A 23,739-nucleotide genomic window follows, 5' to 3' on the forward strand; every position below is an offset into this window, starting at 1 on the left:
AATCCACTGCAATGCAGGAGACCTGGGTTCAGTTCCTGAGTCGGGAAGATCCCCTGGAGAAGGAAATGGCAACCCACTCCAGCATTCTTGCCTGGAGAATTCCATGGACAGAGGAGGCTGGAGGGCTACAGTCCATGGGGTGGCAAAGAGTCGGGCACGACAGTAACTAACCAGCAGCTCCATTTGCAGTTACCGTAGAGTGCCGGCTCTGCTCCCTGCGTCACACAGCGCACACTCGCCGCTTGTCTCTCCCGTTCGTGGTGCCTCTTTCTCTCCTCCCCCCTCCCCGCCTCCCCTTCCCACTGGTCACCGCTAGTTTGTTCTCTGGCTTCTGTGATCGCAATGCGCACACAGAGGACACAGAGTTAGAGGCAGGCCGGGCCGTCCCCTCGGACAGGTGCTGAATCCTAAGGGTCAAGTAGGAGACAACCCACCTCTCCCAGCGCCTTGGACAGGACGCTGTTTAAGGATGAGCTCAGACCTAAGAATTTGTGGCGCCAGAAAGGAGCCCCTTCACAGCGATGGCAAACTAGACGGCGCCAGGCTCAAGGCAAGCAAGCCAAGTGCAGCTGAAAGGACAGGTAAATACACACCCACAGATCCTCACTGCAGGCACGCGGACGGCGGCATCTCATAAGAGCATCTTGCAAGATGAGAAGGAAAACTGCTTGGGTGTTTAAACCTGGACCTCCTGAATACAGACAGCTAAGAAAAGCCCTTTCCGGCAGGAGGCATTGCCTCTCCGAACCTTCACTGGAGGGGTTGTAGATAATGTGGTTTCTCTTACAGGGAGCAGAGAGCAGCATTTTAGCCTAATGGGCAGAGTTAACCTTCTTTGTCTCATTGTTTTCCAGATTCATTGTAACCAAGGGCACATATATTTGCCTCTTGTCCTTAAAGATCCATTATATTTGATTTTTTTGTTTTGCTTTTGTACTGTCATTTCAAAGAATCAAACAATTTTTAGTAATCAGTGTTTGGAGCTTAAGATAACATTGGTTGAATTTTTCACAGTCAGAGGCAAGTTTCAACCTTTAATATCTACCAAAGTTCAATGAATTTATTTCCTCTTTAAGGACCTAGAGGCGATCTGAATCATTTTTACTGTCATGTAACATCCCCAAACAATATTTTATGAGGCCGAGTTTAGTTTGTGGTTAATAGATGCAGGCTTAGTTAAGGCGTTCACATGGGCAGCTCCTTGTTTTAGAAATGTCTGTTTATTATCAGTTTAATGCGGATGGAACTACTTATTCACTCTTCAGAAACCCTTTATGACTCCTAATTAAAGTCTTTGTCTGAACACAAAATAATTAATACGAAAGATGAAGCCAAGGGAAAGAAGCAACTGTGAAATCGTCACTCGGTTGTATGGTAAGCAGTATTTAATCATTAGAGGAACAGTGTTTGCACTTTTGGAAAGAAAACAAGGCGCAGACTTCATGTTTATTTAACACTTTGACTAGTTCTTCTCGGAGGTCTGAAATGAGCCTTATGGAGCGCCACAGCAGTAAATCACGGGTTCTGGAAATTACTGGGTCTTAAACAGTAGTGTCATTTTAAACCTAAATAGTTTGGTGGTGCTCCGGCCCATAAAACTGACCTCTTAGAGCAACATGGACTGTTTACACTGAAAGACAAGTAAAGGAAATAAAAACAACACATAAACTATAGTGCTGCCAGGATGGCATTTATTCTGGTTGGATTTGGGCTTGAAAGCTGATGCTGGGTGATGGGCATGGAGCACTCCCGTGTCACCAAACAGGGGTCCGCGTCTGCACCCCGAGGCCCCCCCTGGTCTCTTCTGCCCCGTGAAGGCTTCTGCAAAGCACCGCCAGCTTTGCAGGGTGGGCTGTGGTCGCCAGCCCCCCAAAGCGGGAGATGTGTCCAGAGGAGACGAGCCTCATTAGTGGGTGCATGAGGGCCGGGTGAAAATTCACAGCAGCCTCTTTTTACAGAAACTGTAAATAAAGGTGACTGGCCAGCCCAAGGGACTGGTCACGGGATGAGGCATTTTCACCTCTGGGTCACTGCTTCCAGCGACACCTCAATGGGGACCTGAGGTCCCTAGTGCAGCAGCCCTGTGTGGGGCTGGGACTCGGGGAGGGGGCTCTGAGCTCCCCTCTGGAGAGAGGCATGGGGGTGCCCTGGAGGGAAGGGTGACAGGGATGCAGGTGAGTGGCAACAGAAGGTGAGCCCGGTACTCACCTCCAGCCCGCCAGCTTGGGTCTGGGCTCCAGATAGGGACGGGGGGCTGGAGAGCGAGAAGCATCGGGGGAAGGAGGCAGCGGCCCTGGACTCGAGCACTTTGCTGTGCCCTCTGCGAGACGCCTGTATTTCCTGGGCTCTGGGAGCGGCTGTTCAAATCCTGCAGGGAGCCCGGGGGCAGTTCCGGCATGGCCTCGCCTCCAGGTCCTTTGTGGCCAAATACACTTTGGCGCAGAGCACGGGCTGTGAATACTGAATACTCCTCAGTCATGTCCGACTCTTTGCAACCCCACGGAGCTGCCTGCATTTTTATAGTGATTTCTGTTGCCAAGACCGAGCCAAGGGCACATCCCAGCACACTCCCTCTACCCCCATACGGCCCCTGCCCCGCATATGTTATATATTCATTTTCGATAATTTGGAACATGTAGAAAAGCAGAAATGATAAAATAACTCACCTGGTCATAACCACGGTAAGCAGGTTTGCATCTGTTTGTCCTCTGTCCACATGGCTTCTCCTATAGTTGTGCTGTTTGATACGAGAACATGATTTTATAATTCATTGAGTGCACCTGCCGTAATTAGGAAAACAGCCTCCTACTGTTGGACATTCAGGTCGCTTCCAGTTTTGTGCAGTCCTAACGTCCCGAGCTGTCTGTGACTCATCCCCTGGGCTTCCCAGGTGGCCCTAGTGATAAAGAACCCGCCTACCAAAGAAGGAGACATAAGAGATGTGGGTTCGATCCCTGGGTGGGAAGATCCCTTGGAGGAGGGCATGGCAACCCACTCCTGTATTCTTGCCTGGAGAATCCCGTGGACAGAGGAGCCTGGTGGGCTACAGTCCAGGGGGCTGCAAAGAGTTGGACACGACTGAAGTGACTCAGCACACAAGCAAGCAGTGCCTGGAGCTGTCTGTGATTCATCAAATTGGGCTCCTCTGCTCTCCCTGGGGGCCCATCTCCCTGGGGGGCCCATCTCTGTGGGGGCCCATTTCCCTGGGGATCCACCTCCTCGGGGGCCCATCTCCATGGGGGACCCATCTCCCTGGGAGCCCATCTCCTGGGGGGCCCATCTCCCTGGGGGGGCATCTCCTGGGGGCCCATCTCTAAGGGGACCCATCTCCCAGGGGACCCATCTCCCTGAGGGCCCATCTCCCTTGGGGAGCCCATCTACTGGGGGCCTGTCTCCCTGGGGGCCCATTTCCCTGGAGGCCCATCTCCTGGGGATGCATCTCCCTGGGGGCCCATCTCTGTGGGGGCCCATTTCCCTGGGGGTCCATCTCCTCTGGGGCCCATCTCCATGGGGGCCCATTTCCCTGGAGGCCTATCTTCCTGGGGGGCTCTGTCCTGGGGGCCCATCTCCATGGGGGCCCATCTTCCAGGGGACCCATCTCCCTGAGGGCCCATCTCCTGGTGGGCCCATCTCTGTGGGGGCCCATCTTCCTGGGGGCCTATCTCCATGGGGGCCCATCTCCCAGGGGGCCCATCTCCCTGGGGGGCCAATCTCCTGAGGGACCCATCTCCCTGGGGGCCCATCTCCTGGGGGTCCATCTCCTTGGGGGGCCCATTTCCCGGGGGCCCATCTCCCAGGGGGCCCATCTACTTGGGGGGCCCATCTCCATGGGGGCCCATCTCCCGGGGAACCATCTCCATGGGGGCCCATCTCCCAGGGGGCCCATCTCCCTGGGGGCCCATCTCCCGGGGACCGGTCTCTGAGGGAGGGGAGGCGCAGCTCTTGGGCCCTCTCCCTTCGGCTCCTCTTGACCTTCACGACCCCGAGGCTCCCATTCCTCTGCCACCCACTCTCCCTGGCCCTGTAGCTCTGGAGGAAGCCGGGACCAGCTCATGCCCCATCCACACCTCCTGTTCAGTAGGCATTTCTTTATACCCGCTGCAGGCAGGGCACCAGGCCGGGGTGACTGGCGGATAGACGACTGAGGCTCCTGTGATCAGCCGCCTTCTGTGTGCGGGGAGGAAGAAGGAAGCTGAGACCCGCGTCTGCCATCCCCCTGGTGACTGCTTGACCGCCGTCAAGGAGACGACCCAGCATCACGTGCTGTCGGGAACCGAAGAGGCCACTCGGATTGTGCAGCAGTTGTGGGTTCAGCTGAGCTTTGAGGGATGGATGGGGGCGAGGCGGGCAGTGAGGAGGGAGGGGGGCATCTAGGCTCAGGGGGCTCAAGGGCTGGCAGGTGCCGGCTCGGTTGGCATGTTGTCAGCAGAAGCAGCAGAGCTGGCAGGGGTCCTCCCTCGGAGGGGCCCCACTGCTTGAAAAGGGATGCTCTGACTGTGTCTGGGTCACTCGACTTACTCGCCCAGAAGGCACAGGAAAGGCGACGGAATGTTTTGACTTGGGAGGATGTATTTGGTCTCATTCCCCACATCTCATAAATACAGAGCAATTCTAGGCATCTCTTTAGGTGTCTTTGTGATCTTTCCGAGTCGCCTAAGACTCACCGCTTCTGGGGGCAGGGTCCGCACTGGGGGGCGAGCCGGCCAGAAGCTGCGTCCAGAGGTGGACAGATGTCGGCTGTCCAGCTGCTCCCCTCCAGATGCGGCTGAGGTGGCCTCTCACTCTCAAAGTCAAGGGTCAGGTGTTTGTCATGAGTCCTAAGCTCTCTTTTCTAGTGACAGCCGAACCATCTCAGGGCTCTCTGTCCACGTGGAAAGCATTTCCCTTTCTGAGTCCATCGCTTTGCAAGGACACCAGGAAGTCCATGGACTGAGGCTCGGATTCAGTATTTCGGGAGCCTGAAGGGGTCTGCTGTAGCCTTTATTAAACCTCTGATGAACAGACCACTGTAAGTCCAATTATTAATCTTTAGGAAACTTGACCCTTCAATTAACTGAGTCATAATTGCATCGTGGACCATCAAAAACCTTGCATTATTAATGAGCATTTAAGGTCAATATTCGTTCACTTCGCTTTATTGTCTGTGATATTTATCACCTGTAATATGACTTCCTGGTTAATTATACAGAACCATGCAGCATTCACTTTTGATTAATGTGGAAAGTTCATGCAGACTTTGTTAAAAAAACATTTATTATGTGTGATGTATTATAATAAACCGTTTTTTTTCCCCGAGCTTTGTCCTATGTACATATGTTTTCAATATTTAGAAAATTTTCCCATGTGGAGGAACTTCCTAATACATGAAATTGAGAAAATTTAATAAATCATGCTAGCCACCTGCACGATGTGTGTTTTCTATTGTGATACGATCTTCTGGTGGGAAGGCTGGGGTCATAGCTTAGGCAAGATGATAAACGCATTTTAACTTGAAGGAACTGCTGTGAAATTGTATTCCAGGCGCCCCCTGATTGCACAGGGGACCACAGGAAGGAGTGGAAGGAGTATGTTCTTGGCGTCTCAAGACTTGGGCCGTAATTAGCTGTGTGACCTTGGGCAACTTACTCTGCATCTCGTCATCTCATAAATTAATCTGTATTCATTGATTAATACCTCCCCAGCCTCCCTCATGGGGCACGGTGGAGGATCAAAGACTCCAGTGCCTGTGAGCGGTCTTTGTGCGGTGAAACACGCCACGCCGGGCTGTCCTGATCATTTTGGGTGGAATTCCTTCCAGTTCCTCTTGCAGTGGTGGCATTAGCCCTGGTCCTTGCTGGGCAGAGGCTGGTTCTGATGGAGAGAAGCCAGTTTGGTGATGAACGGTCTGTAGCATAAACAAGTTTCTGGAAAGGGAGCAGGAAGCCAGGTCAGTGTGTGACACGGGCTGAACGGAGTCCCCCTGCCCCCTGTCCCTAGTTCAAGTTTGGCCAGCACCTCAGAGTGTGACTGTGTTTGGAGATGGAGCCTTCAGACAGGTGATCGAGGTAAAATGAGGTCCTGCGGGAGGGGGGAGGCTAATCCAGGTGACTCGTCGCGTGGGCTGGAGTCCTTGTAGGAAGAGGAGAGGAGGATACAGACATGGGGGGAGGACCACAGGGAGGAGGAGGCCGTCTGCCCGCCGAGGAGAGCGGACTTGGGAGGACCCAGCCCTGGGGGCTGGCACCACCTTAGGGCAGCCCTGGGAGGCTGATGCAGGCCTCTTAGTGGAGGGCTGGCCGAGATGCCCACTCGCTCTGGGTCTGGACGTAATGCCACCTTATCTGTCTGCCTGGGCACACAGGGAGGGCCTGAGGAGTATCAGGCCCAAGTGAGCAATGCAGGTGGCGTCACGGTGGGCATGGGGTGGGACTAGGCATGGAGGGCAGACTGCTCTCCAGGCCCCTCTCAGGGCCAAGAGCCGCAGGGTCTCGCTGTCATCTCCCAACATGGGTCACGAGGGAACCCACGACATCAGTTCCCGCTCGAGATTGTACTGACGAGGAGGCAGACTTGCCAAGTGTGACCGGTCCTGGTCGGGGCTGGCCCCTGCGGGCGAGGCCGAGGTCCCGCCGGGCAAGGACAGCCCCGCTTTGCGCTGGCCTCGGGGACGGGCGCCCTGGGCTCTGCAGATGGACTGTGCGCTCAGGCCCTGCCTGGCCCTGCCAAAGGTCCGCTGTCCTGTCGGGTCTAGACCACCCGGGAGAAGGGTCACCTGAAACTCTGGCAGGAATGAGAGGCAACAAGGCCCCAACTCGGACGCGTACCCGAGGAGCTCACAACGGATCGCGGCCGCGCTCCACCGGCTTGTGGCAGGCAGACCCCCCGACTTCAGGCCCCCGTCACAGCTTCTAGGGTCTTGTGGTGATGCATGTGAATCTTGTTTCTGTCTCCTCATCTTTTAAAAAGGGGTGCCACTTTGTACGTTCACGTGCCAGAGGGAGCTAGGTGTGAACGTTAAAAAGGCATGCAATTCCCAGGACCGTCCAGTAGGGAGGAAACTTCTAGAACACCAAGAAAATCGTCTTGTTCCACGCTCATGAGAAAGTGAGGCCTGAGACTTGGCCTCCTCTTCTCTCTCATCTGCGGGTAGGAGGGTGACATGCTAAGGCCCTCCGGAGAGACCTTCAAATCGCCAGGAGACACAGGCAGTGGGAGTGTTCATCTTAGGTCAGATGACTTCATCCTACTGGGCAGCATCAGCTGTGAATGGTCTGGGGCTGGAAGGAACCCACGGGGCTTGTGCCCTTGTCAGTCAGTCAGCTATTGGCTGGCAGCTATGGGATCAGAGGGCAAGCAATGATTTTCAATTAGAAGGACTCAGTTTATAGAAAACAATGAAAATTGCTGAACGAAAGACAAAAGTTGGCATGATTTGCTCCATTGTTTGCTGTTGCTGTTTAGTCGCTCAGTCGTGTCCAGAGCTTTGCAAGCCCAGGGACTGTAGCCCACCAGGCTCCTCTGTCCATGGGATTCTCCAGGCCAGACTATGGAGTGGGTTGCCATTTCCTTCACCAGGGGATCTTCCCGACCCAGGGATCGAACCCGCGTCTCCTACATTGGCACTGAGCTACCAGGGAAACCCTGATTTGCTCTGAAAGAGACCAAAGTGTGTGCAGGCTGAGAACTCTTGAGGACATTTTCTCGGGCTTGGGACATCAAGAGAGGAGTCTTACAGAGAGGGGGGTCTTATCCTTGAGAGGGGGGTCTTATCCTTTCGGGCCCCAACTTTTCCTGGACAAGGAACTGGTGGGGTGTGTGGAGCTGCTCTGCGGAATGAAGCCTCCCTCTGCACCCTGTCTGCACCCCAGCCCTGCCTGTCTCCCTCCATTCCTCCCTTGGGTTGGGGCTCAGTCTTCCCACAAATGATGTTCCATCTCTCCTTGGGGACAGCTCAGGCCCAAAGGCCAGTGACTAATTTCCCGAGCCACCTTCACTATGAAATATTCTCTTATTTAAAACATTTTTTGATAAATTATCTGTCAACAGTAGATGAAGTTAACATTTCTTTTGATCGATAAAATAAATATTGAGGTTATGAGCTAAATACCGTCTAAATTTCTTAGGACTATTGCATATTTTGGTGTTCTTCTGATTCTAGCCCATGTGTTTTAACAAATTTTGCAGAGCTGTTATAATTTTCATTCATAATATATGATGGGTTTGTACGAATTTCCTCCATGTGTGAAATCTATTTAATGTTAACATTCTTAAATTGGAGTTGGTTATAAATAATGTACCAAGAGATGTGAAGCAGGGCACATAATTTCTTTGTGCTGTACCTGTCAGAGCAACGGTTACATTTTTAGTATTTAGCAAATAGTTTTGCACAACCTGGACCCAGATTACTTCTATCAAAGAGAGAGGACTCTGTCCTAGTTTGTGTAAATTAAAAATCTTTAGCCAGTTTGTGGCCAAAATATAAATAGTGTAAAGAGCTTGCAGACAACATTTATTTTGTATGTACATTAATGGGCACTTCCATTTTTCCTGGAGGCCAGAATCCACTTTGAAATTCATGTTTGATAAATTCCCCGGCTTCCTGAGTAATTTAACTGTCTATAGGGCTGTTGATCCTCGGAGTGTATCACTGAACCTCAGGGACGTGTGTACCATTTCTGCATATCCAAGTTCAAATATATGCTCAAGATCGGTTTAAATTTTAAGTTGTTGATCTTATTTCTGATAGATTTGTTAGCTTATCCTCCATTTCATTTCTAAAACCTGCTCCTAATCCTCAAATACTCTCTTCTTAAACACGTCTTTGCTAAATTCATTGATTGCATTAGTAAAATGTATCTTGAACAGTCATTCTGCAAGCATGCTGTAACATGAATGGTTCTGGTGCCTTCAGTCAAAGACTGAAAATTTGATAATCTAGCTGTCAGTTATCACCTGCCTTCTAACTTGTTCTTAGTCTTTGGTAAGAATAAGAACAAAAACTAGTAAGTTTTCATGTCTGTTCCAGTATGTCTGTAACATTTTTAGCAGTTCTCATAGATTTTAACTAGTTTTCGTGCTATCTGGTTTGCAATATAAAATGCTAACCTAGTCCTCATTTTTTTGTGCTTTCTTATAATTATTGACATTTTGTTGGTATTACAAGTACTGTTTTTTCCAAATAAGGTTTTTAATTGATTGTTATTGATAAAAGTGAGTAACTGACTTTTTCTCACTGGTCTATTTTTAAAGGGAAATCTGAGCATTATTAAAAGAATTCTGCAAACACTGAATTCAGACCATTTGCTATATTTATAAACAATTTTTCTTAGGCATGTGAAGATTCCCAGGCATTTTAATAAATGTCTGTTTTTTGAAGTTGTGACCCTCTTAATCACCTTGGACTATAACTTGCATTTGGTAGGCAAAGGGACTGGGACTCAGATGGTTAGATGCTGGTGTGCCTGGGGTAGGGATGGTTCTAGAACCCAGGAATGCCGTGCCTCAGGCCAGGGCTGTGCTGAATGTCATCTGTTTCTCCCTAAACGAGATTGAGTTCTGAAAACAGCTCTCCCAGCAAAATACATATTAGTTCAAATCTCAAACTTCCGTCCATATTCGTTCTCCTTATCTTTTCCGTCTGTCCTGTTCGTGGAGCTCGCCTACCTGGGCCAAGCGCAGGTGCAGCTGGAGGCTGGTGCTCTGCGTCTCAGCAGCTTATTTCTTCTCCCAAGTCAGCTCAGAATTTTGAGGCCTTTCTGACTTTTATACTTTTCTCCTCTACGAGGAAATTAGTCTAAGGGAAAAAAAAAAATCCTTCTGTGTGGCCTGTTCTGCAGGACTTAGGAACTTCCTCGTCTTAGTTTTCAGGTCCAACCTGACTTAGCAGCGCCAGAATTCAAATTTACAGTCTCTGGGGCAACATTTTAATAGAGTTTTTCCTGGTGTTAAAGCTTAACTCTGGTGTTACATTCATACTCTACCATGGAGGTTTAACCACCCAATTTTATTAGCAGCAAAATAAAAGTATCAGGGAACTAAAATCTCGGTGTTTGTGTCCTAGGAGGGAGCAGCCTTGCCCCCTTCTCCCAATGGTAATTTACATCTTCTTGGATCAGGGTGCCTGTAAACTTGGAGAGCGGTAAAAAAAAGAAGCCATTTGAGAACATTTCTGACTTAAATGAATTATGTGTAGCAAAAGAATACCCAGCCCATATTATCTTTGCCTTTTCAAGGAAATAAAGCTTTGATAGCAGGGGTATTTGATACAGTTATGCACCCTGGACAAAGATTACTTTAGAGGCTAAATTAATAGATCTGGAACATGAAAATGAGAATAATGAACCCATCTCATTTGAAGATTTTCCCCCCAAATTACTTCTAGCCAAAGCTTTTGGGGCTTTCAGAAGAGAGTCGGGTCCTGCACTCTGTGTGTGATCTCAGTGTGGCCTCAGCTCCAGCGACTGTGTGCTTCCCAGGCTGTGCTCAGGACGTTGGGATCACCTTGCTAGGTTACATTTTCATGCTGCTAGATTCAAAACATGCAAATGAAATTGCAGCTCTGCCTCTTAAAAGGAGCTAAGGAGTGTCTGTTCAATGGTTGAAGATTGGTCAAGGTTTAATTTCTCATTTTATTTTTAAATTTTTGTTGGAGTATAGTTGCTTTACAATATTGTGTTAGTTTCTACTGCAGAGCAAAGGGAATCAGCGGTACGTGTACACACATCCCCTCTTTTTTGGATTTCCTTCCCTTTTAGGTCACCACAGAGCACTGAGTAGAGTTTCCTGAGCTATACAGTAGGATCTCACTAATTACCTATTTTATATATAGTATTAATGTTGTATACATGCCAACTCCAGTCTCCCATTTCCTCCCACCCCTCCTTTTCCCCTCGGCGTCCATATATTTGTTCTCTATGTCCGTGTCTCTGTTTCTGTTTTGGGAATAGGTTCACTTGTAGCATTTTTAATTTCTCATTTCAAGCAGGGAGCCCTGGACTCACATCAGGGGGCTTGTGCCCTGGCTCTGCCTCTCACTTCTCCAAGTTGCTTCAAACTCATGACAGCTTCCTTGTCCATGATGTGGGGATAATGATGCCCATGCCCTAGTTCTGTAGGAAGGACTCGATGAGATAATGGGAGAAAGTGCTTCAAAAAAAAAAAAAATGCCCTACAGTGCTGGCCTCTGGGAAGGGCACGTCACCGGGCATTTTTCATCTGTTCCCAGTACTTTCTCTCTTGGGTCGGAAGAAGAGTTGGAGGAATTAACATTTGCCTTTACTAGAGATGCCAGCTAAAGTACCAAGCACCCAGTTAAGCGTGCCTTTCAGATAAACAATGAATATACATATATATATTTTTTTGCATAAGTATGTCCCACATACCTATATTAAACATTATTTGTTGTTGATCTGAGATCCAGATTTTCCTGAGCATCTTGTACTCTAAGGGCCAATCTGGCAACCCTAGCTTTCTCAGCTTAATACAGAAGGGCTTCCTTCCTTTCGGTTTCCATCAGGACCTCAGATCCCAGCCATTGGCTGAACAGTTTCCGGGTGCACCTGGATTCAAGCTCAGATGTCAGTTATGGCGTTCGTCCACCTTAGCATGTGACCCTTAACCTTGCTGAGCCTCAGCTTTCAAAAAAGAATTATTGGAGTGTAGTTGATTTATGCTGTTGTGTTAGCTTCAGGTGTGCACCAGAGTGAATCCGTCATCCGTATATCCTCTCTGTTTCAGATTCTTTTCCCATATAGGTCTTGATGGAGGACAGAGTCCAGTTCCCTGTGCTATCCAGCAGGTCCTTATTAGTTACCTACTTTGTACATAATAGTGTGTATATGTCAACCCCATCCCCCGATTTATTCCTCCCCCTTCCCCACCCCAGTAACCAGAGTTTGTTTTCTACATCTGTGACTCTATTTCTGTTTTGTAAATAAGTTCATTATTTGTACCGTCTTTTTAGATCCTACATGTAAATGATATCATATGGTATTTGTCTTTGTCTGACTTATTTCACTCAGTGTGACAATCTCTAGGTCCATCCACGTTGTTGCAAATGGCACAGTTTCATTCCTTTTTGTGGCCGAGTAGTATTCCTTGTGTATATGTACCACATCTTCTTTACCCATCCCTCTGTTGAAGGACATTTAGGCTGCTTTCAGGTCCTGGCTACTGTGAATAGTGGCTGAGCCTCAGTTGTCACAGCTTTAAAATGGACATCAGAGGTCTCCCATCAGGGTGCTATCAGGATAAAATGAGCTGATGTGAAGTTAGGGAACTCTTGAGAGCCGCGGTGCAGTGGCATTTCCATGTGCCCTGCTCAGGAAGCAAAATCATTTGCTTGCCTTTTGTGTTGTGAATGGTGGCTCAGTGCAGTGATACAGTAGTTTGATCAGGCTTTTCCAACAAAAAGTTTTGATCCAATCTATTTCCCCCTGTTTTAAGCTTTACCTGTCTTACATAGGCTTCACGCATTATCCGTGAATTGCTTTTATTTGCTTTGTCCGTTGATTGCAGGAGCTGGGTTTCTGGTTCCATTTTGGAAGCAGGCACTGAAGTACCCGGCCCTTTAAAAGGAGCACATGGTCGTGGCCCTGAGTCTAGAGAAGCCAGTGGGGAGCAATGTGTCCCCTCCTCGTAGCCAGTGAAGCACGCTGTTGTCACTTTTGGAAGATGGTAGGGGCCCCAGGGCCGGGGGACATTCCATGTTGCTGTACCTTCAGTCAAGGCCTCCAGAAGGGTGAGTGGACCAGGAGCCAGTTGGGCAGGGCAGGAGGGGGAAGTGGGGCCAATATGGGCTTCCCTGGTGGCTCAGATGGTAAATAATCTCCTTGCAATGCGGGAGACCTGGGTTCGATCCCTGGGTTGGGAGGATCCCCTGGAGGAGGGCATGGCAACCCACTCCAGTATTCTGGCCTGGAGAATCCCATGGACAGCGGAGCCTGGCGGGCTGCAGTCCACAGGGTCGAAAGATTCGGACCCGACTGAGTGACTGAGCACAGCACTGGCCCCACGCTATGCTGGGGGAGGCTGGGCTTCCCACCTGCGGGTTCTGCCCTGGGGGTGCGGGTGTGGGTGTGGTGGACTCTGCTCTTTGCTCTCTGCTCTCTCTCATCACCGCTCACATCCCCACCATCTGGCAGCTCCAGCCTTTTCCTGGCTTCTTCCAGGAGCCTGAGTTCACTTTTGCAATTCCTTTCTTTTCCTGTCCACAAAGGCTGTGTTTTCTCAGCCATTCTGGGCACTTCCCTGTCTTTTCCTGGGAAAGAAAAGCTCACTCTCTCTCCTCCTGACCGCAGTGGTCCTTCGCGTCGAGCCAGTAGTGGTTCACAGGCATCCCATCAGATCCATGTGGTCCAGCCACCTTGTTGACTTTCTGATTGGCTCTTTCTCTCAGCTGCATTTGGCCTTCTGATGCTTCTGAGATTCCTTCTGCTCTGGTGGAGCTATTTGTAAGGTTTCCCCTGGGTCCTCTGAAGCGTCTGCCGCTTTTCTCCTCCACCCCTCTTCCCACTCTCTCTTTGTTTCCCATTGTTACAGCAGGCTTTTCTTGCTACAAAACTATTTTTTTTTCCTTTTTGGCTGAATTTTGCTTTATTTTCACAAAAGAGTGGAATTTTACTGTTCTGCACCCACTGTGATTGATGGAAAAGAATATTGTACCAATTGATTGAGATAAAAAATTAGTGCTTCACCATAGGGAAGCCAAATTAGTCATCAGAAATGGGTGCGTAGAGTATTCTAAGAGTCTTTTGATTAATTCTTGTGATGTGAGACCTTTTGACACCAAGTTTTATGTGCTGCGAGGTGGGAGGAGGAAGTGGCAACGGGTTATTACAGATTTTACTTTTGCCTTTAGTTGATTTATTGACCTACTCTTCTGTGATATGAAATAAGGGCATTGCAGATCCAAGGGTGTCTCCTTTTGGACAGGACAATTCCTGTGTGTGTATTTTCTAGAATGCAGCCTCAGGATTTCAGCCAGAAAGACCCAGAATAGAATGTTAGTCAAAATGCCTACAGTTATGGAAACAAAACAGCAAAAAGCAGTCCTTCTAACTCAGATAGGTGTCACTCAGCACCTAGAAGTGACAGTTAATCAATTCTTTTATCACCCATTCAGAAGGAGAAAATCCTAATTTAACAGAGTGTTGATAGCAAATAATTATTCACAAGAAACATTTTTTGACAGTGACTCATTTGTTCTTACTTTAAAAACATAAAAACATACTCTGTTTCTTAAAAGCTGTTGTCACCTTCCAGGGCTCCTTCCTGCATCACTGAAGGATTAGTTTTATTACAATCTACAATCTAACCTAAATTATAACAGCAGCAACTCTTTACTTTTGCCATTTTAAAGTGCTGTTACAAAATACTGCCCTCGAGGTTAGGGTATGTCGAGAACGTTGTTGGCTACATTCAAATGCATAGTTAAAAAGTAAGTACTCTGTAAGTCAAACACATTTGCTGATAGAAAGCAATTTTACCTATGTGAGTTTAACAGAAAAACAGATGTATTGAATTCATAGTTCCAGTTAGTTGTGAGGTATGATGCTGGCACCGTACTTTTATCTCAAAGAAGTGGCAAAGACTCCATTTTTAATTCAGTTAGTAGAAACACATTTAAATGTCTTGCATTGAAAATTTTACTTGTTGTGATTACTTTACAAATGTCTTATATGAAATATTGCTGCAAGAGAGAATTGAGAGCAAACGTATGTTACTGTTTCTTGGCAATTTGACAAGAAACCTCTATGAGCACTTCTGACTGGCTATTTTTGATGGTTATAAAAACGTTGGGCTTTTCTTTTTCCCTTTGTGACAGAAGGTTTGGTGAATATGCATATGTTGCATTTTCACTAATCTATTAATCAAGTTTGAATTTGGATGAATCATCTAGAAACATATTAAACGAATTGTCCATCTCTTTGATTTTTTAATTGCTATGATCGCTTTTCCTCTCTGCTGCTCTCTGGTTAAAAAATAACCCAAGTTGTGGAGGATGCGCTGTGTGTGGCTTCCTGGTCTCCTTGCCCTGCCCTTGTTTTAGGAGTTGGGGCACAAGGGTCAGCACTGCCTGCCACAAGATGATGCTCTGCAGATGAAGGTTTGAGAGTTTTGCCAAAAGAATATAATTCTCCTGGACGCTTGGAGTGGCAAGAAAAACCCTATTATTTTGCTGAGTCTTTATGGTAGGTCGTCTACATCTGGGCCCTGGCCATACTGGCTAATGTTCTCAAGTACTAACGCGCCAGATACAGTCCAGGTAGAACTAAAGTGCCAAAGGCACGACAGGGCCATATGCTTTTTAAGTGTTTTGACAAACGTTTCACCTTGAAAACCTTGTTTTCGGCCTCAGGGAGATTTGATCCATGGAATGGCGGAGACCGGGTTTCTCCCAAACAAGGTTTCTCTTCGATTTTTGGTTGCATGCTTGGAAGAAAGAATGATGCTCATTAGAACAAGTTTTGCTTGGAATGACATACCTAACCTCGGAGTCAAAAAACCAAGTGGCTGGCAGGCCTCAGTAGTTCACGCTCCTCCGGCTCCCACACTGCCCGCTACGCGGGAGCAGCTGCCCCAGGAGCAGAAGCCTGGAGGCTGGTCCATGGCCAGCCAGCCTGGTCCATGCACGCGTTGCTTAGCAACACGGGCCTGGGGATGCTGACACGTCGGAGGAGAGCAGCTCCATGCCCACCCACCAATGATGGGAATAAATTCGTTAACCAGGGGAGGAGGAAGCCGGCCTGGCGCTGTTTCTCTAGACCCGGCCTCCTGGAGTCGAGGAGAGAAGCTTCACTTATCATCCCCTTTATGAGGGCAGGAGGGGGAAGCCTTCCATGGTGCATTGTTGCGATCCCTCAGGGGTAAATTTTTAGCTGCAGAATTTATGAGTTGCACATTTATTTGATTTGGCTTTTGGTTAATTTTTTTTCTCCTCTTGTCAGCCTGACAGTACGAGGGCAGACGCATGCAGCCCCCGTAGAAGAGGCACTAAACGGCGCTTGTGCAGCTGCTTTATGGGGGGCTTCGAGCTGCTGCCCTGTCCCCTCCCTCTCCCCTTCTGCCTCCCTCCTTCCCACCTTCTCTCTCCAGCGCCAGTTCAGCAAGGCTCATGCAACCAGAACACTCCACGCCAAGTAAATAAATCCTGAAATAAATACGGTTGTGCGTCTCATTAACATTACCTGGCAAATCCCTAAGCACAGGACCCCAAATGGCCCCCTGGGTCTCCCAGTAATTTCTGGCAAGCATAGAAAAAAGATGATCAGTGGATGTGTTTGTGGAAATCATTAGCAGGGTGGGGGAAGATATGCTTATAAGTCAATAATTCTTCTTGACAGAACCTTAGCACTGGTTATGTGATGAGTCTCCTTAATGGAAGGAAAAGACATATGGCCTGAGTTTTATGACAGATGTCAGGAATCCTGAAAAGTGGCACAAGGAAGATCTGGGTTATTTTTTTCCTTTTAACTGACGCAGATGTATGGGACATTCTGTCAACTTAATGACTGTTTTCTTTGGTTCTTCTGATCACCCGGTGGCAAGAGAATATAGCGACCCACATTTCAAAGGAAGGTAAATATCTTCGAAGGCAAAATTTATGTTAGGAAAGGTCTAAAGTACAGATGTCAGTCTGAATTCTTAAAAATCATACAGCGTTGGATTTATTCCACATCACCCATGCAGTGTGCTCCTCTTTGGAGTTTAAAGGCCAGTGCAGTAAGATTTACGTTAAACTCTGTACCGACGGCTCACAAGCTGTTTACTCTGGACAATGTTGAGTTAACGGGACAATGTTGAGTTAACTGGACAATGTTGAGTTAACTGGACAATGTTGAGTTAACGGGTCGCCACCAAAGAGCTTTCTCCACTGTTTTGTGATTTGAGATTTATAAACGAGACCCTCGGCGTGGCCTAACAAAGGCATGGTCATTGGCTCCCAAGAAAAAGTGACGGTCAAAGCGGGTAGGTGCTCGCCAGCTCAGGGGAGGCTCTTCAATGTATCTCTGAAGGACTTATTTCAAGTGATACATGCACAATGGCGTTTCCAAGAGAGCTGACTGTGGGCCATGGGTAGACAGGTTTAGACCCTGGCACTGATTTGGAGAGCACATCCCTGAGGCTGCATCACCACTGGATGTGCTTTGGGAGAAGAGAAAGTACGAGGTACAATGCAGCACTTTGTAATCATGTATTAGTCTTGGAAAGGGCCCTGGAGGTACTTGAATTATAAAAGAAAGCAGCGGTGATAAATCAGACCGGGGGCGCGGGGCGTTCTGCGGCTGCATGGATACTGGCTTTGGCGTGGCCGCTTTCTGGAGCTCACCTGGGTTTGGAAGCAGAAGGACACTTAGCTGACATTGAGGTGCACTTGATGTTCTATTTTCTCTCTTTTTAGCACTGAAGCTGAGCAGCAGCCTTCCTTCTGGCAAAGCCCATGTTGTTGAAGGGATGCTGGACAGCATTTTGTCAGGAGCAGGGTTTTGAGTGCTTCCAACTGCCTGGCTGGTGGATCCGTGCCCTGGCTTCTGCAGACCAAGTCCAGGAACAGTGTCGTTTAGCGTACCCGTTTGAGTCAGCGAGGCCTCCTGGCCCTTTCTTCCGCCGCCAAGTCCGCGCTGCAGGTGTGCAATCTGTTCCCTGCCTTCCGAGTGCCTCCCTGTCTGATCCCCTCAGAAGCCCGTCTCCTGGATTTCTTCATTCTTGGTCTCCACCTCTTCACTCCCCTTCCTTCTTCTGTTGTTTCACGTCTTGCCCTTTGCTCACATCCACAGCACTAGTGGAAATGAAACATTGACTTGGATTTTGGAACCATCAGTGGGAGCTGCAGGAGAGGTGGTGGCAGAAGGCGCGTCACTTCATTAGATCCTTAGATCAGGGAGGTTAATTTAGAACCACTTCTCACCCAGGACGCCTGCTGCTGAAACCAGCACGTTGTTGCCCAGAGTCAGGTGGGCCAAACCAGACATTATTTCCCATCCTGCAGATGAGCGGAATGGAATAGAAAGTTTTCAAGTTGACTTTGAACCTCTTCCAAGCCTTTCAGAATTCACTGGGGTTTTCACAATTGCCTTCACACAGGTGTTTGAGCACCAAGGTAACACTTTTTTCAGCAATAAGCAGTAAGAGCATCCGCCCGCTCAAATCGTGGGGTTCTATTCTCAGAATCAGGATTAACCGGGCCATTTAGAGTCAATAGTTTCAGCTGAAGCTTTCCATTTTTATGTGTAATTTTGCACATGTAACCACAGGTCCAGAGAGAAGTCAAAGTTAGGAAATGCCATTTAAAATTTTATTTTCTGATTTTATTAGGGTTTCCAGTTCTAGAAAGTTTTCATTTGGTTTTTCACTTTGCTTATTTAAAAGCAATTCAGTTTGTTTTTTCAAAAAGAACAACTCTTGTATCCTTTAAATGAATTATATAATTATCTAATGGAATTTTTTTATGAAAGCTTTCATAAAAGAAATAGCAGTTATATTTAAATCAAATTCACACAGTTCCACACATCTCATTAGAAACAATCCCTGGCCCCTTGCAGTGTGGATCATGTTTTTCTAGTTTCCAGGCCAATGCATATGTTTCACCACCATATACATTTGCAATGAAGAGCGGCTTAAATGATCTGCTTTGTTCACTGCTTAATTATGTTATTTTACTGTTCCTGAAGACCTGACACAAGGCAAATTTACATTACTATGCTCCTAATTAGCCAATAATCCTTAAGGATTTGAACGATACAGACCCAAAGTCATTTCCTTCTTCACTAAAGATGAATTTCCTGACATCAGGTTAAGAAGATGGCGGTTGTAGGCAGCAGGCATCTTGGTGGTGACAGCCCTCACATGTCTGTGTCCCTGTTCACACTGCGTTCAAGGCAGACACGGTGGCTTCAGCAGTATCCTGCAGCCCATCATGGGAGGTCGATCAAAAGCCCCTGCGGTTGGGGAGGATCTGCTCATTTGCTCATCAGATGGTAAAGCTTCTTGTAGATGCTGCTTCTAGCTTTTAAATTAAATCATCTGTGCCTTTCTTTTTTTAAAGTGGATTTATTTTTAATTGGGGGATAATTGCTTTACAATATTGTGTTGGTTTCTGCCATGCATCAACGTGAATTGGCCGTAGGGATAAATTTCCCTCTTGACCCGCCTTCCCCGTATGTGCCTTTCTTGGCCTGTAATCCACACTCTGCCATATCTGCCAGTCATTCTTCGTGGAAATGTGTCTATGTCACATGACATGGGACCTGCAGGCACCCGGGGGCACCGGTGCCGGTTCTGCTGGCTCTGAACCCATTTGCCTTTCTGCACACGCGGTTCTCTGTACACATGATTCTCTGTACATGTGGTTCTCTGTACACACAGCTGTTGTCTCCCTCCAACTGCAAGCCACTCCTCTTTACTCAGTGCTTAGAGTTGCTGCCAACTGCGGTTCCCCAGCTCTTTCTTCCCTACCCAACCCTGTCTTGTCTGGGTCTTTCCTGTCATACATGGTAATTGCTTCAGAATCTGCTCGCCAATGCAGGACCATAAGAGAAGCGGGTTTGATCCCTGGGTCAGGAAGATCCCCTGGAGGAGGGCATGGCAACCCACTCCAGTATTCTTGCCTGGAGAATCCATGGACAGAGGAGCCTGGCAGGGTACAGTCCATAGGGTCGCAAAGAGTTAGACCCGACTAACACCTTCACTTAGCTGATTAAGCCAATGCTTCTTAAACCATTTGGACTGTCAGTCACCATAAGAAATCCATCTTACATCACAGCTTAACACACGTGCAAATAGATGGGAATGTTTGTATCTACATTTGAGCTCAAATTTCGATTTAAGAACATGGGATTTGGGACCCACTCAGTTGATTTCCTCAATTTTAGTTTACAGAATGCAGTGATGTGGTCTAAGCCAATCATGATGGTTCCATTCTCCTGGCCAGTGATTGGTTTAGGGGAGAGCAGGTGATGCAATTCTGGCCAATCAGAATCTGAGGGGATCCTGTGAAAGGTTTGAATTACTAGCAAAGAGATTTGAGGAATGTGACTGTTCTTTTCCTGCTGGGTGTCAGGCTGCCTGCTTCTGGTGCCTGAAACTGAACAGGTCAGGGAAGGAGCCAGGCTGAGGAAAGACAGGCTGATCCTTGGTTCTGTTGATGAATTAATCAGTGCTCTTGCCTGGGAAATCCCATGGACGGAGGAGCCTGGCAAGCTACACTCCACGGGGTTGGAAAGTGTCAGACATGACTTAGTGACTTTCACTTCACTCACTCCCAGGCCATTCCAGGAGGTCTTGTTGTGAAATGAAGTTCCCCATTGTCACAGGCAGTTCACTTGGAGTTTTCTGTTACTTGCAGTCAAGAGCTTCCTAACTAATCTTCACAGTGTCTAGGAGTCTGAGCTGGGGTCTGCGGTACAGGATGTTAATGGACCAGGGTCATATGCCAACTAGAAGGATATGGTGAACTTGGAACCAACCCTTTTTGTCCTGTTAAGCCAACCAAATGTGTGGGTTTAGTGGCCCACGGGACTAGTTTTGGGACCTGATTCAGCAGACCACTGGAATCTGTGACTCAACCTTATAGTTCAGCTATCTGTAGGTGACCCAGAAGGTTCCTGACACAGAAGCACTTGTAATCTTGCTGAGCCTTACATTTGGGCTTTGTCTGCCATGAAACGGATTTGCTATGCAGTAACTATGGAATGGATGAGCCTGGATAAGGCAGTAGCTTTAGATGTAGCTTTGCAGTTCTCCCGTCTTCGTGGACTCACCTATTCTTGAAAATGACAGACTCATTTTTTGTCATGATGAAGTATTTTTCTACCCCACCCCTACAACCCCCACATCTTCCACCCTCAAAAGCCATTTGTTAATGCTGGAAATGAAAAGAAAATGGAGAAAGTGAGGAATCGCAGTCAAGAAATGGAATTCTGGACAAAGTTGGGAGTGAAATGTGGGCATGGTGCCCCAGGCCCAACACAGAGAGGAGAGCTTCAGAGGATCTACTGGGGTGAGAAGAGGTGACCCAGGAGAGTGAGAGGGCTTCTCTAGTGTAGAGGCCACTTGCCATGAGGGCTGAGTGTCGGGGGAAGTCGGGGGGCCTCCATGCCTGGTTGGGCACTGACTTCAAGTAAGCCTGATGGAATTATGTCCCTGGCAGGGGTGGGGGGTGGATTTGTGAAGATTTGGGGCACATCCCCCATGAATGTCAGGGTTTTCTAACCTGTGGTGTGTGAATGCTCCGAGAGTCAGAGGGTGGCCCAGACTCTACTTTATAAGAGATGCAAGTTTTCATTGTTAGGAAACTGCAGCAGTTGTTTTATTTATAATAATCTTGTTTCCTGTGCATCCTCTTGGACTTTTGTGAGCTTTCTACTTGGTCTCTTGTGACTCAGCTTTGCTCAGATACAATGTGAAAGGTGAAACTTAATCGCTCAGGTAAGTCCAACCCTTTGCAGTGCCGTGGACTGTAGCCTGCCAAGCTCCTCTGTCCATGGAATCTTCCAGGCAAGAATACTGGACTGGGTAGCCTTTCCCTTCTCCAGGGAAACTTCCCAACCCAGGGATCGAATCCAGGTCTCCTGCATTGCAGGCAAATTCTTTACCATTAGAGCTACCAGGGAAGTCGAGATATGGTGTTCGGTATATCGGTATCCATGGAGGTGATTAATGAAACGACAGGGTATTAAGTGTCTGCAGTGTCAGGGGCTTGGTGGGTTTGAAGAGACACAGGAATCAGAAGCAGTGAGGGGTGAAGTGAGTCCTTGGGTGACAAGCAGGCTGGAGGATGTGGACCAAATGCTGGTGCCAGGGCTCTGGGGCTGCTTGTTTGGTCTGTGCCCTGAACACCCAGCACCCCTCATCTCCAAGGCTGGGCATTTGCTCACAGTCAAAGCTGAAGCTTGAGGCTGAGGATTGCCTCAGTGACGGTCTGCACTATGTACCGGGCACTGGTCAGTGCTGAGTCCGCCTTTAAGCACAGGGACCTAAGCTACGGCTCTTCCTGGGATCCTCGTAATGGAGCTGATAAGCCTGTTTTCAAGCTTACCTGTGTTGTCCAGGTGTGTATTTTTAGGTATCATTTTCAGAGACCTGACAGGGTTAGGGTTAGGGTTTAGGGTTTAGGGTTAGGGTTAGGGTTAGGGTTAGGGGAGGGAGCAATGCAGGAAGAACCCCGTGCTTCAGGAAGAGGGTTAGGGTTAGGGTTAGGGTTTAGGGTTAGGGTTAGGGTTAGGGTTTAGGGTTAGGGTTAGGGAAGGCAGCAATGCAGGAAGAGCCCCGTGCTTCAGGAAGAGGGAGCTTCAGCCAGGAGCAAAGAGGAGAGGAAAATGGAGATTTCAGAGAAAGGCCTGTTGAGTGATGCCCAAGAACAGGGAGATGGGTCGGAAGATGTTGCTCCATAGTCTGCGGAGACAAAATGCACGGGTTTTGAAATGAATTGTTAGTGCTTTAATCACATGTGGTGACTTCAGAATTTTAAGTCTGGAATGGATCAGTGTGCTTATTAAGAGAGATATGGAATGTTTGGTGCCAGGCCCAAGTTAAAGTTAATTAGAAGTTGGTTATTTGATTTTGAAGAGATAAGTTGGCCATTGTGCCTGAGAAAGGTGAATTTATTCCCAGAAGAGTGCAGTCAGCCCCTGAAGAGCAGGCTCCCCACCGCTCCTGTCCCAGGAGTCCTGCTTCCCGTTGGGCCCAGACGCTGAGACCGTCACAGCTCATCTCCCATACTCTGTCCATCCTCCAGCTCTGAAGCGTGGACGTGTCCAGGGGTGGTCAGCTGTGGGAGTCTCTTTCATTAACCCGGACACCAGTAAGGTGAGGTTTGTTGAAAAATTTTTTCTCTGACGTCTGTGTTTTGAAATTCCTGAGAAAACCCAGGGTACCCCCTTGAGGTGTTAATTATGCTGTAAAACCGTTTGCTTTGGGGAATTTTATTTCATTTATTCATCTTTCAAACTGAATTGCCAGAATCCAAAATAGATAACAGGTAATATAAAGTGTTTTGCGAGGGCTTCAGTTGAAATGTGTGCACGATAAAAATCTTAGAGTCATCAGATTTTTGGTTTCAATCATTTTCTCAGCATTGTTTGAACTTACCTTCTTTTCAGTTCCAAAGGAAATGATGCCAGAACTAAATTGTAAGTGTCTTTAGGGCAGGAGAGGCTTACGGATTTTTTGGATCCGTAATTCTGTGGATTCTAGAATCTTCCATGTGTTTGGTTCTTCTATATTTGTTAGGAGTAAGTGTGGGTCTCGATGTTTGAAACACAAGTTGCTGGTCCTTCTGTGATGGTGACAGGATTCATTAAAGCCCAGATGTTCTGGAGTCTCAAGACCCCGAGTCTCAGGCCCCTCCAAGCTTCCAGGGCTGCGGAGTGACACTACTTTTCACAGGCAGCTTTAATGGATGTCAGAAGACAGAAACTTAACAGAGTGAAATGTTAAAAATTAGAACTGGCAAACTAATTGGCCAGTTTTATTGACTGAAATGGAAAGTGAGTTGTACTTTGGAACTAAGTGATTTGCAAACATCGCTGGGACTGTGCCTGAAACACGGAGATGGTAAAAATCGGGTCCTCAGGTTCCCAGCGTCCTTGGAAGCACTCTGAAGAGCACGTAGGATACAATAAATACCTGTGTGCAGCCGCCACATTGCTGACCTGCGAAACGCGAAGAGATGGGCCCAAGAAGAAGCAGGTGAGTGTTATCCAGAAAGGAAGGTGAACTGTGAGAACACAGCCCTTTATACCGGATTATCATTTTTCATTC

This window comes from Giraffa tippelskirchi, chromosome 2, assembly GCF_054371585.1.
Source record: "Giraffa tippelskirchi isolate mGirTip1 chromosome 2, T2T-mGirTip1v1.2.pri, whole genome shotgun sequence".
NCBI lineage: Eukaryota > Metazoa > Chordata > Mammalia > Artiodactyla > Giraffidae > Giraffa > Giraffa tippelskirchi.